The 12195-nt window shown below is 41.1% G+C and overlaps 1 long non-coding RNA gene across 1 annotated transcript; it reads left to right on the top strand.

Annotated features, from left to right (window-relative positions):
- The first annotated feature begins 4755 nt into the window (after window positions 1-4755).
- Window positions 4756-6896, top strand: LOC119309206. Its single transcript, XR_005150389.1, has 4 exons — window positions 4756-4841; window positions 4958-5399; window positions 5628-5898; window positions 6693-6896. It is a non-coding gene; the product is annotated as an uncharacterized LOC119309206 (long non-coding RNA).
- The last annotated feature ends 5299 nt before the right edge of the window (window positions 6897-12195 follow it).

Raw genomic sequence — 12195 nt, 5'->3', positions numbered from 1 at the left:
GGAGCCTCCTACTGGATTGATACCTTGGTTCTCAAAAACTGAGGGAAATACTTATGCTACTTTGCTGCATCACCCTTTCCTCTTCAAAGGAAAAACCAACGCATGCTCAAGAGGTAGCAAGAAGGATTTCCAGCGCCGTTGCCGGGGAGGTCTTCGCTCAAGTCAAGACATACCAAGTACCCATCACAAACTCATCTCCCTCGCTTTACATTATTTGCCATTTGCCTCTCGTTTTCCTCTCCCCCACTTCACCCTTGCCGTTTCATTCGCCCTCTCTTTCCCAATGTCCTCTTTTTTGCTTGCATTTTGTGTGCTTGTGTGTTGGATTGCTTGTCACGATGGCTCAAGATAATACCAAATTGTGTGACTTTTCCAATACCAATAATAATGATTTCCTTAGCACTCTGATTGCTCCTCTTAATGGTGTTGAATCTTGTGAAATCAATGCTGCTTTGTTGAATCTTGTTATGAAAGATCAATTCTCCGGCCTTCCTAGTGAAGATGCCGCTACTCATCTAAACAACTTTGTTGATTTGTGTGATATGCAAAAGAAGAATGATACGGATAATGATATTATTAAATTGAAGTTATTTCCGTTTTCACTTAGAGATCGTGCTAAAACTTGGTTTTCGTCTTTGCCTAAGAATAGTATTGATTCATGGAATAAGTGCAAAGATGCTTTTATCTCTAAGTATTTTCCTCCCGCTAAGATCATCTCTCTTAGGAACGATATTATGAATTTTAAACAACTTGATCATGAGCATGTTTCCCAATCTTGGGAAAGAATGAAATTAATGATTCGCAATTGCCCTACTCATGGTTTGAATTTATGGATAATCATAGAAAAAATTATGCCGGATTGTATTTTGCTTCTAGAAATCATTTAGATTCGGCCGCGACAGGCACTTCTATGGAAATAACTTTAGGAGAAGCTACTAAACTCCTTGATAACAGTATGGTTAATTATTCTCAATGGCACACCGGAAGATCTACTAGTAAAAATGTGCATGCTATAGAAGAAATTAATGTTTTGAGTGGAAAGATGGATGAACTTATGAAATTTTTTCTACTAAGAGTGCTCCTATTGATCCTAATGATATGCCTTTGTCTACTTTGATTGAGAATAATAATGAATCTATGGATGTCAATTTTTTTGGTAGGAATAATTTTGGTAACAACGTGTATAGAGAAAACTTTAATCCTAGGCCATTCCCTAGTAATTCCTCTAATAATTATGGAAATTCCTACAATAATTCTTATGGAAATTTAAATAAGATGCCCTCTGATTTTGAGAATAGTGTTAAAGAATTTATGATCTATCAAAAGAATTTTAATGCTTTGCTTGAAGAAAAATTGCTTAAAGTTGATGAATTGGCTAGGACCATTGATAGGTTTTCGCTTGATGTTGATTCTTTGAAACTTAGATCTATTCCACCTAAGAATGATATCAATGAGTCTCTCAAAGCCATGAGAATTTCCAATGATGGGTGCAAAGAAAGAACCGCTTGGTTTCGTGCTAAGAAAGATTGCTTTGTAAAAGCATGTTCTTCTAGTTTCCATGAAAATAACGATGAAGATCTAAAAGTTATTGATGTGTCCCCTATTAAATCCTTGTTTTGCAATAGGAATCTTAATAATGATGGGACTAGAGATGGGTCAACTTTTGTTAAAAGGCGTCCAATGATTCGGACTTTTTAGATCTTGATGCTAAATTTGGTAAAAGTGGGATTGGAGAGGTCAAGACTTTATGTAGCATTGAACCCACTACTATGGATTTCAAGGAATTTAATTACGATAACTGTTCTTTAGTAGATTGTATTTCCTTGTTGCAATCCGTGGTTAATTCTCCTCATGCTTATAGTCAAAATAAAGCTTTTACCAAACATATTGTTGATTCCTTGATGCAATCTTATGAAGAAAAACTTAATTTGGAAGTTTCTATACCTAGAAAACTTTATGATGAGTGGGAACCTACTATAAATATTAAAATTAAAGATCATGAGTGCTATGCTTTGTGTGATTTGGGTGCTAGTGTTTCCACGATTCCAAAAAATTTATGTGATGTGCTAGCTTTCCATGATTTTGATGATTGCTCTTTAAACTTGCACCTTGCGGATTCCACCATTAAGAAACCTATGGGAAGGATCAATGATGTTCTTATTGTTGCAAATAGGAATTATGTGCCCGTAGATTTTATCGTTCTTGATATAGATTGCAATGTTTCATGTCCTATTATTCTTGGTAGACCTTTCCTTAGAATGATTGGTGCAATTATTGATATGAAGGAAGGGAATATTAGATTCCAATTTCCATTAAGGAAAGGCATGGAACACTTCCCTAGAAAGAAAGTTAAATTACCTTATGATCTATCATGCGAGCTACTTATGAATTGAATGCCAAAGATGGCACCACTTAGATCTATTCTTGCTTTTATGCCTAGCTAGGGGCGTTAAACGATAGGCTTGTTGGGAGGCAACCCAATTGTATTTTAGTTCCTTGCTTTTTGCTTCTATTTAATAATAAATATTTCATCTAGCTTCTGTTTAGATGTGTTTTCATGTTTTAGTTAGTGTTTCTGCCAAGTAGAACCTATAGGATAACCTATGGTGATAGTTAATTTGATTCTGCTGAAAAACAGAAACTTTTGCACGCACGCAAAGAATTTTAGTAAATCACAAAAATGTGATTTTGCGTTGATTATTTTTTCTGTAGATCAGCATACAAATAGACCAGGAATTCCTTTCTTTTAGGATTTTTAGAGTTCCATAAGTATTCAAAAGTTACAGATTGCTACAGACTATTTTGTTTTTGACAGATTCTGTTTTTCGTGTGTTGTTTGCTTATTTTGATGCAACTATGGCTAGTATCAGGGGGTATGAACCATAGAGAAGTTGGAATACAGTAGGTTTAAGACCAATATAAATAAAGAATGAGTTCATTAGAGTACCTTATGTGGTGGTTTTTCTTTCTTGCACTGACGGAGCTTAGAAGATTTCCTGTTGAGTTTTGTGTTGTGAAGTTTTCAAGTTTTGGGTAAGGATTTGATGGACTATTGAATAAGGAGTGGCAAGAGCCTAAGCTTGGGGATGCCCAAGGCACCCCAAGATATTCAAGAATAGCCAAAAGCCTAAGCTTGGGGATGCCCCGGAAGGCATCCCCTCTTTCGTCTTCGTCTATCGGTAACTTTACTTGGAGCTATATTTTTATTCACCACATGATATGTGTTTTGCTTGGAGCATCTTGTATGATATTAGTATTTTGTTTTTAGATTAACACAATAATCCTTGCTTTACACACCTTTCGGGAGAGACCCACTTGATTTGGAATTTATTAGAATACTCTATGTGCTTCACTTATATCTTTTGAGCTAGATAATTTTTGCTCTAGTGCTTCGCTTATCTAAAACAAAAAAGAGGCTAGCCAACTCGCTTTGAGAATGCTCCCCCGATCGCGTTGCTTGTTGGCCCTCCGATCGAACAGTTTCCGGTCAACTGCCTGCCTTTGGCCGTCCAATCGCTGCGTCTCACTGACTCTTGTTTTCACCGTGCCATTTTTTTCTCCGAGTCCATGGCTGGTGGGCTCGTATGGCCGATCTGTTGCCTGGGTGAATTGCTGCCGGGTGAGAACGAGCGAGTCCTCACGCGCCGCGCGTTCAGAGCTCTACTGGCGTCGTCCGTCGTGGGGATGCGATGTGCGCATCGTGCGTTGTGGGAAGGCTGGCCGACGCATGCGCACCCGGTTTGGCCTTCTCCTTGCGATGACATGTGGTCCCGTGCTACTCCTGGCCCCGCTTGTCTGCTGCCCTGGCCAGGCTCCTCATAGGATGGTTTGACCGAGCGTTCGTGCAGCGTGCGGGATGGGCTTGGCGGGCGATCACGCGGTGGGCGTCATGGAGGGCCCGCGTAGCGCAGGGTGGGCACAGGGTGGGCTGCCGCATGTGCACCCGGCTGGTGCACACTTGTGCTTCTGGTGTGATGACATGTGGTCCCGTGCTGGTGCTGGTCCCACCTGTCGGCTGCAGCGGCCGCGTTGCGTGGCCTCCCCGTCTGGTGTTTGCTGGTCTGGTCCTACACACCGTCGACCGGCTCGTCCATGCCCGTCTCCATCCGGGGTTGGGGGGAGTTGATGGCCTGCTGCCGGCTCGCTATGGTTGACCAACCGGCCGTGTGAGCGCCGCATCGTGGACCCCGCTTCAGCCGCTCGTCGGCAACACTAGATACGGGTCTCGTCGTCTCGTTGGACACAATCGCCCCTACTCCACAACCACGCACTCCTCCCTCCTCCCTCTCAAAGCCGCCACACCCATTCCTCCCTTCCGCCTCCCTCCCCGGATCCCTACCACCGCCACACGGCCCACACCCACTCTTCTCCTCTTCTCGCTCTTTAGCTTCCTCCTCCTTCCTGATCTCTACGTCGGCCGCGGCGCGAGAGGAGCGGCGGTGGCGGCATCGAGTTGCGAACCCCAGGACCAGGTCTGGGGGTTCGGTTCCAAGGCGCCGACGGCTTCTCCGTCAATGACGCCGGGGGCGAGTGCACACCCCAGTCCCCTCCTCCTATGCGAACCCTACGAGAGAGAGAGAGAGAGAGAGGAAGATGAGAGGGAGGGAGAGAGAATGACTGGCGTCGGCCTGCGCCGCTGCTCGATCCGCTCCTGGATCGGGAGCTGCGTTGAAGCTGGGGTTCGGGCGCGTTGCACGGGAGGCTGCACTCCGCCTCTTCCTCGTGGTGCGGCAGACAGCGGCTCTGACGCTCGTGCGGTCGACGGCGGCCTCAGCGGGTGGTCAACGACACTTGCAGCTGGTGCTCTACCCATGGATTCCGGCAAAGCTCGAAATGCTCAGGTGGTCAATTAGAAACCCCTTTTTTATATATTTTGGGATTGCTAATGGATAAATCTTGATTTGAAATGTTAGTTCTGAATTCGTTATTTGGCTCATGATGCGATTTCTTTTGCTAGGACAAATTAGGCCTCGGCCAATGGTGGAGAAGACAGAGTACAGGGACGAGCCGCTGGAGCACGTGTTCATGGGATGTTCGTGCGCAAGATGCAGAAGTTCGCCGGAAGGAAGAAGAGTGGGCCGGCGAGGATGAGGAGAAGGAGGGATGCGAGGTGCTTGCACGCGCAGCAGCAGGAGGTCGTCCGTGAGGTGCTCCTCTGGATGCTCCCTTCCGGCGCTGGGCCTAGGTGTTCAACGCCGCCCTCACCATCCCCTTCTTCCATTGGCTCATCATCCCGTCAGAGGTCGAGATCTAATACTCCACACTGCCTCCCATCAATTTTCAGATATATACAAGGTTTATCATCACCCCATGGATCATGTGTTGTTGATTAACCAGGTTATTGAGGTGGAGGTCAACGGTGTGAGGCGGAGAAGTGGAGTGCTCATAAAGAAACACATGTATGTATGAATATGATAGATGCTTCCATTGTCATGGTGCAGGTGCCTGAACTCGGAGGCTCGATCCACTATCATTTGCTCATGCCACCGTGTCATAATATCTCATTTTCATATATAAGATGATAGTAACTGAATGATCATATTAGGAGTGCGTTATTGGCAGCCTTGTGAGGTTTTCTTCATAACTTCTTCTCCTGTTTTTAATGTTTGTATTCTTTTTGTTGCAAGGTGTGGCTGCAGGTCAAGTTGTCAAGTTGATCTGGTGCTTGCTTGAGCCGTTGATTACTGCTGCTTTGCTAAGGTTCAACGTCTTACTACATGAGAAATTTATTCCAATGCTTTCTCAATCCCTTTACCATGATGACTACCAGTGGAACCTTCAATGTGTATAGATGGTGATTGATATGGGGACACACAAGAACTAGCGAACTTAATACCAGATGCCCTCAACTATGAATTCTTTAATTATTGGAGGCTTTCATATTCATATCAATACAAGGTGCGATATGATGCAGGTGAATGCCTTTATTTTGTTTCTTTATGATCTTCTCCTCTACTTAATGATAGATGCAGTGCATAGGGTCATCATGTCAGTTTGAATGCTTTCATGTAGCACTGAATCAAGCAAGGTGTGAATAAGTGTGCTTAAATGTGTGCTTTGTTTATGTGTTTACTGCTTATTATGTCGTACAAGTTGCCACTTTTGAATCTTCCCTCTTTTAGGCACGTGTCTTTCCCACATATATGTTGGTAAATGTGTGCACTACATATTTTTCCTACAGTCAATAGTTCAAGTACAGAGCATATGTGCAATGAAGTAATGCGGCGAGCACTATATGGTAGTGGAAAGTTTATCTTGAATTTTGTACAACATTCAAATTATCATCCCTGAAAATTTATATGTTGTTTCTCAATAGGTACATATGCAAATTTGTCTTTTTGTTGGTAGTTTGTTGCTTGTCGCAGCATCCCGAGCACATATGTGAGGCTATGGCAGTCCTTTTTCGTGTAATAAACTGATGATGAGAAGAATATGACAGGCCGACCAATTGTACACTGTGAACACAATCGTTGGTACATTTTGAAGTTTTCTTTCCAAAGTGGCATTTTAATTATTTGGTCCTGCACACCCTAATTATTAGGATTGATATTTCATTTTTTGTTCACCTTGAGATAGACATTTTTTTGCTTGGCCTGCTGTATTTTCTTGAAGTAAACACTTTATTAGCTCTTTTACAGTTAAAAATGCATGCTTGGAATATATAGCTGCTAATCTGATGCTCCAGTATTTAGTTTGCAGTGTGATGTTCCGTGATTCCGGATCGGGCGCACCTCGTTGTCGTGGAGAGCATGAGTGGCTGGGTCTTCATGGTGGGGTGGTCTGCAGGGGAGGGAAGGTTGCTGACGACAGGGGGAAGGAGGAGGCCGACGAGGAGGGTAAACAACAGGGTTAAGGGGCACAGCGAGCCCAGCAGGGGAAAAAGCAGGGCGAGCGACACCAGTGGGAGGAAGGAGCAGGGCGAGGCCTCGCGCATCTGCATGGTCAGTGGAGATGAGGTTCTTTTGGATTAATGCTTTTGCCTGATGAGTTCCTCCCCTTTTATGTCGCAGGCTGTAAGATCTTTGCATGTTGCTGCTTGCTTGTTCTGCCAGTGGTTTTGCTCACTTCCTTTTCTATTTAGCAACTGCATTCTTTTCTTTACTATGTGTTGTCATGGATATTAGTTTAGATTGTTTTTATATTCAGGATTTGGCACAGAGTTTTATTCTATTTTGGCTCATGCTTGCCGCTTGTGTGATTGAACATATGGCGTTTTGTCTGCTTAACCATTTGTGTGTAGTAGTATTCATTTTATCCTTGATCATGTGTGTATGTACTACTGAAGTAGTTTTAATTGATATAAAAGTTTTCATGTGTTGCAGCTATTTGACTTTGAGCAACCACAATCTACAAGGAACATTAGGATTAAATTATAATTTGCCATCTCGAAAGCGTTTTGTATGCAGAATTGGCATTATCTCTAGATACACCGTTTACTATTAAGTAGATAATTTACATGTTGTCGTGGACTAAAGGTGGTGATGTATACTTATATGCCCATTCACAACTACTATTATTTAACATGTTTCCCTTTGGGCATCTACAATGCTAGGAGCTTACATAGGCGCTTACGAAGAAAATAATAAAATCTGAAGAACACCTAAGCGCCTCATCCCTCAACGCTAGACGCTAATTAACTAAACAACATAGATGCTAAGTGCTGGAAGAAAAATGGCCAAGCGCCCGGTGCGTGATTTGGCGTCGACGCCAGGGTTGACACCAGGATTACAGCCGGCAACCGCCAATCTGCTGGGATTACGAACCTGGTGCCGGGGCTAAGCGCCCAGCGATGGAGATGCCCTTATATCATTGCGAAGTTGAAATCTTTTTTTTCCTGGTCTTCTAGGTTCACATAGTCCTCAAGGGTATCCTTCTATGTTGACATTCTAAAAATATTTTGAGTTATTTCATTTTGACTACTTCATGCTTGAACCTGGAATTGTTGGCTAAGCAGTCCTTGAAATTTGAAGGGAGCGTGTGTAAGTCTGTAGTAATTGGGAGTGCAAACATGATCAGCCTATTGATGATGTAGTACTTAATATGATGATTATCTGGTTTACTTGTTGTATTTTATTGCGCATAGTAGACCACCATGCATCACCAACCAGGTAAAAATGTTACATCAGGGGGCTTTCATGAGCTAATTGCACAATTCTTTAAGCTATGCTCTGAACGTTAGTGGCCTTATTTAAGCTTTGTAGGTTGCAGTGTAATGTGAAGATTCCAAGGGATATCAAGCTTTAAATTGGGATCATTTGCAAAGCAGAAATATAGAGATCGACATCTGATGGTAAATAAATTTCTCGGTCTGTTTCTGTTCATATGATAAGTGGGTCACGTTTCTTCCGTGTAATGCTAGGATTAAGTTTGATTTTCTCTATACTATTCCAACTTGGTCCTATCTCTAACTACAAAAACTTTATGTACCATTTTAATTCAAGTTTGATTACTATTAGATTTTGGTAGTGTGCATTGAATGAATATGAAAACGGGGCAGATACTGCCATGGCGTATATCCTATTGAGTTTTCAGGGGTCTTTAATGCTCACTATTGATCTCTTTTGTTCAGGGAAGGAACATGTCGAATATAACGGCCAAACAAGGAAGGAACATGAGGCTGTAATATCATTTTCGTTCTCATTTCTTGTAGGAAGTCACAACTAGGAGTGATGGTGGAAATATAACTGCCAGTTTGTAGCTTTATGTTTTTCTGAAAGAACTTTGAGCTATCGTTAGTTTCTTTTCCTGGTTCGTAATCGGTATGTACAGTTACCACACAATCATGATCATCAATGTTCACAACTTTCTGAATCGTGTGATTCAAAGCAGAACACATATGATTGCCACTCATGCATGTAATGTGTTATCTGCAGTATATCTCAATTTTGAATGTGACATGTCCTGTATGTATGTTAACTTCAGATTTTTGTCAACCTCTTTGTTATCTACGTTTCCATTATTTTTTTGCTTGCTTCGATCTTTCAAATTTTGTGGTTGTTAGCAATATCGACTTTGTTATCTTCACCGAGTGTACAGTTGCATAGTAAGGCAGAAACTTGAATTTTTCTTATTGTAGGTGTACATTCTAACTATGGTAGTGGCCTCTTTTATTTGTCTATGTAACAATCATATGCATAAATAGTTAAAAATGGTATCCGAATGTTGCATTTTTTAGTTGATTCTTACCATGCACCTAAATGATTTCTAAAACTTAAAAGATGTTAATGAAACCCCAACTGTTTCAAAACACTCGGGGTTTGAATTTGGACCCTGCGCCATTTGGCTCTATGTTACCCAAATAAGATAAAAAATATGCATGCTTAAGCATATATTTTTAAAGATAAATTTTCCTTCTTTTTTCATCTTAAAAGGTTTGAATTTGTACCCCAAATGGTTGCTAAAACCTACTTCTACTAACGAAGTCAAATATTTTTAGAACACTTCGGGTTTGACACGCTTGCCCAAACATAGAGTTATTGAAAAATGTAAATATTTTGAATCACGCACATCATTTCAAATGGGTCTATTCGTACGTGCTTGCTCATGCATATATTTTGTTTTAAATAGAACTCTATAATATTAAGTTTTATGTGTATATTCACATTGTTGTACACAACAATCCATCGTTATTTCTATTAGAGGGGATTAAGCCATGAATTTTTTTTCATTGCGGGCATGGCTTTAGCATGCGTCTGCGCCATTTTGGCGCAACGGGTCTAGTAATCATAATAAGAGAGGGGTATGCTTCTGTCTCTCTGGGTAAATGTTACTTTAGACAACATGTAGTAAGAAATAAAAACTCTAAAAATGTGTTTGAATCGCACAAAAGAGTTCGTAGTTCTTATTCATACTTTAAACACGTGAGGCTGTGGAAATTAAACCATGTCTTTTTTTCAAGGCGCATATGCATTTAGCAGACCATAACTAAAACGACTGTATATACATGGCCTGTCCTTAGTAAAGGAAGCTATTTTCATCGCGAACATGGCTTTAGTTGAAGGTTCTTGCAACATGAAACTATTTTCATCTACAACATGTCTTCAGCAGGTCTCTACGCCATTTGGCGCATTGGGTCAACTAGTATCTTTTAGAGCACGGCGGTGGTTTAATTTTGTAGAAATTGTTGATATCTCATGCTTCACTTATTTTATTTTGAGAGTCTTTTAGAATAGCATGGTATTTTCTATGGTTATAAAATTGGTCCTAGAATGATGGGCATCCAAGTTGGGTATAATAAAAACTATCATAGAAAGTGAATTGGATGCTATGATCAATTTGACGCTTGATAATTGTTTTGAGATATGAGGATGTTGATATTAGAGTCATGCTAGTAGAGTAATTATGAATTTGAGGAATACTTGTCTTGAAGTTTGTGATTCCCGTAGCATGCACGTATGGTGAACCGCTTTGTGATGAAGTTGGAGCATAATTTATTTATTGATTGTCTTCCTTATGAGTGGCGGTCCGGGACGAGCGATGGTCTTTTCCTACCAATCTATCCCCCTAGGAGCATGCGCGTAGTACTTTGTTTTTAAAGACTCGTAGAAGTATATGAGTTCTTTATGAGTACTGTTGAGTCCATGGATTATACGCACTCTCACCCTTCCACCATTGCTAGCCTCTCTTGTGCCACGCAACTTTCACCATTACCATACACCCACCATATACCTTCCTCAAAACAGCCACCATCACTACCTATTATGCCATTTCCATAGCCATTCTAAGATATATTGCCATGCAACTTTCCACCGTTCCGTTTATTATGACACGCATCATCATTGTCATATTGCTCTTGCATGATCATGTAGTTGACATCGTATTTGTAGCAAAGCCACCTTCATAATTCCATACATGTCACTCTTGGTTCATTGCATATCCCGGTACACCGCCGGAGGCTATCATATAGAGTCATATTTTGTTCTAAGTATCGAGATGTAATCTTGAGTTGTAAGTGAATAAAAGTGTGATGATCCTCATTATTAGAGCATTGTCCCAAGTGAGGAAAGGATGATGGAGACTATGATTTCCCCACAAGTCGGGATAGGACTTCGGACTTTTCCAAAAAAAAAAGAGAAAGGCCAAATAAAAAATGAGAGAAAAAGAGAGAAGGGACAATGCTACTATCCTTTTGCCACACTTGTGCTTCAAAGTAGCACCATGATCTTCATGATAGAGAGTCTCCTATGTTGTCACTTTCATATACTAGTGGGAATTTTTCATTATAGAACTTGGCTTGTATATTCCAATGATGGGCTTCCTCAAAATGCCCTAGGTCTTCGTGAGCCAGAAAGTTGGATGCACACCCACTTAGTTTCTTTTATTGAGCTTTCATACATTTATAGCTCTAGTGCATCCGTTGCATGGCAATCCCTACTCACTCACATTGATATCTATTAATGGCCATATCCATAGCCCGTTGATACGCCTAGTTGATGTGAGACTATCTTCTTTTTTTTTGTCTTCTCCACAACCACCATTCTATTCCACATATACTGCTATGTCCCTGGCTCACGCTCATGTATTGCGTGAAAGTTGAAAAAGTTTGAGAATACTAAAGTATGAAACAATTGCTTGGCTTGTCATCGGGGTTGTGCATGATTAAATACTTTGTGTGATGAAGATAGAGCATAGCCAGACTATATGATTTGTTAGGGATAACTTTCTTTAGCCATGTTATTTTGAGAAGACATGATTGCTTTGTTAGTATGCTTGAAGTATTATTGTTTTCATGTCAATATGAACTTTTATTTTGAATCATTTGGATCTGAACATTCATGCCACAATAAAGAAAATTACATTCAGAATTAGGCTAGGTAGCATTCCACATCAAAAATTCTGCTTTTATCATTTACCTACTCGAGGACGAGCAGGAATTAAGCTTGGGGATGCTTGATACGTCTCCAACGTATCTATAATTTTTTATTTTCCCATGCTATTATATTACCCGTTTTGGATATTTATGGGCTTTACTTTACACTTTTATATCATTTTTGGGACTAACCTACTAACCGGAGGCCCAGCCCGAATTGCTATTTTTTTGCCTATTTCAGTGTTTCGAAGAAAAGGAATATCAAACGGAGTCCAAACGGAATGAAACCTTCGGGAGCGATCTTTTTGGAACAAACGAAATCCATGGGACTTGGAGTGGATGTCAAGCAACAAACGAGGCGGCCACGAGGGTGCCCGGCGCGCCCC

Source organism: Triticum dicoccoides, chromosome 5B, assembly GCF_002162155.2.
Source record: "Triticum dicoccoides isolate Atlit2015 ecotype Zavitan chromosome 5B, WEW_v2.0, whole genome shotgun sequence".
In the NCBI taxonomy this organism is placed as follows: Eukaryota; Viridiplantae; Streptophyta; class Magnoliopsida; order Poales; family Poaceae; genus Triticum; species Triticum dicoccoides.
Note: the sequence above shows the minus strand (reverse complement) of the source record. Positions and strands in the feature narration are given on the sequence as shown.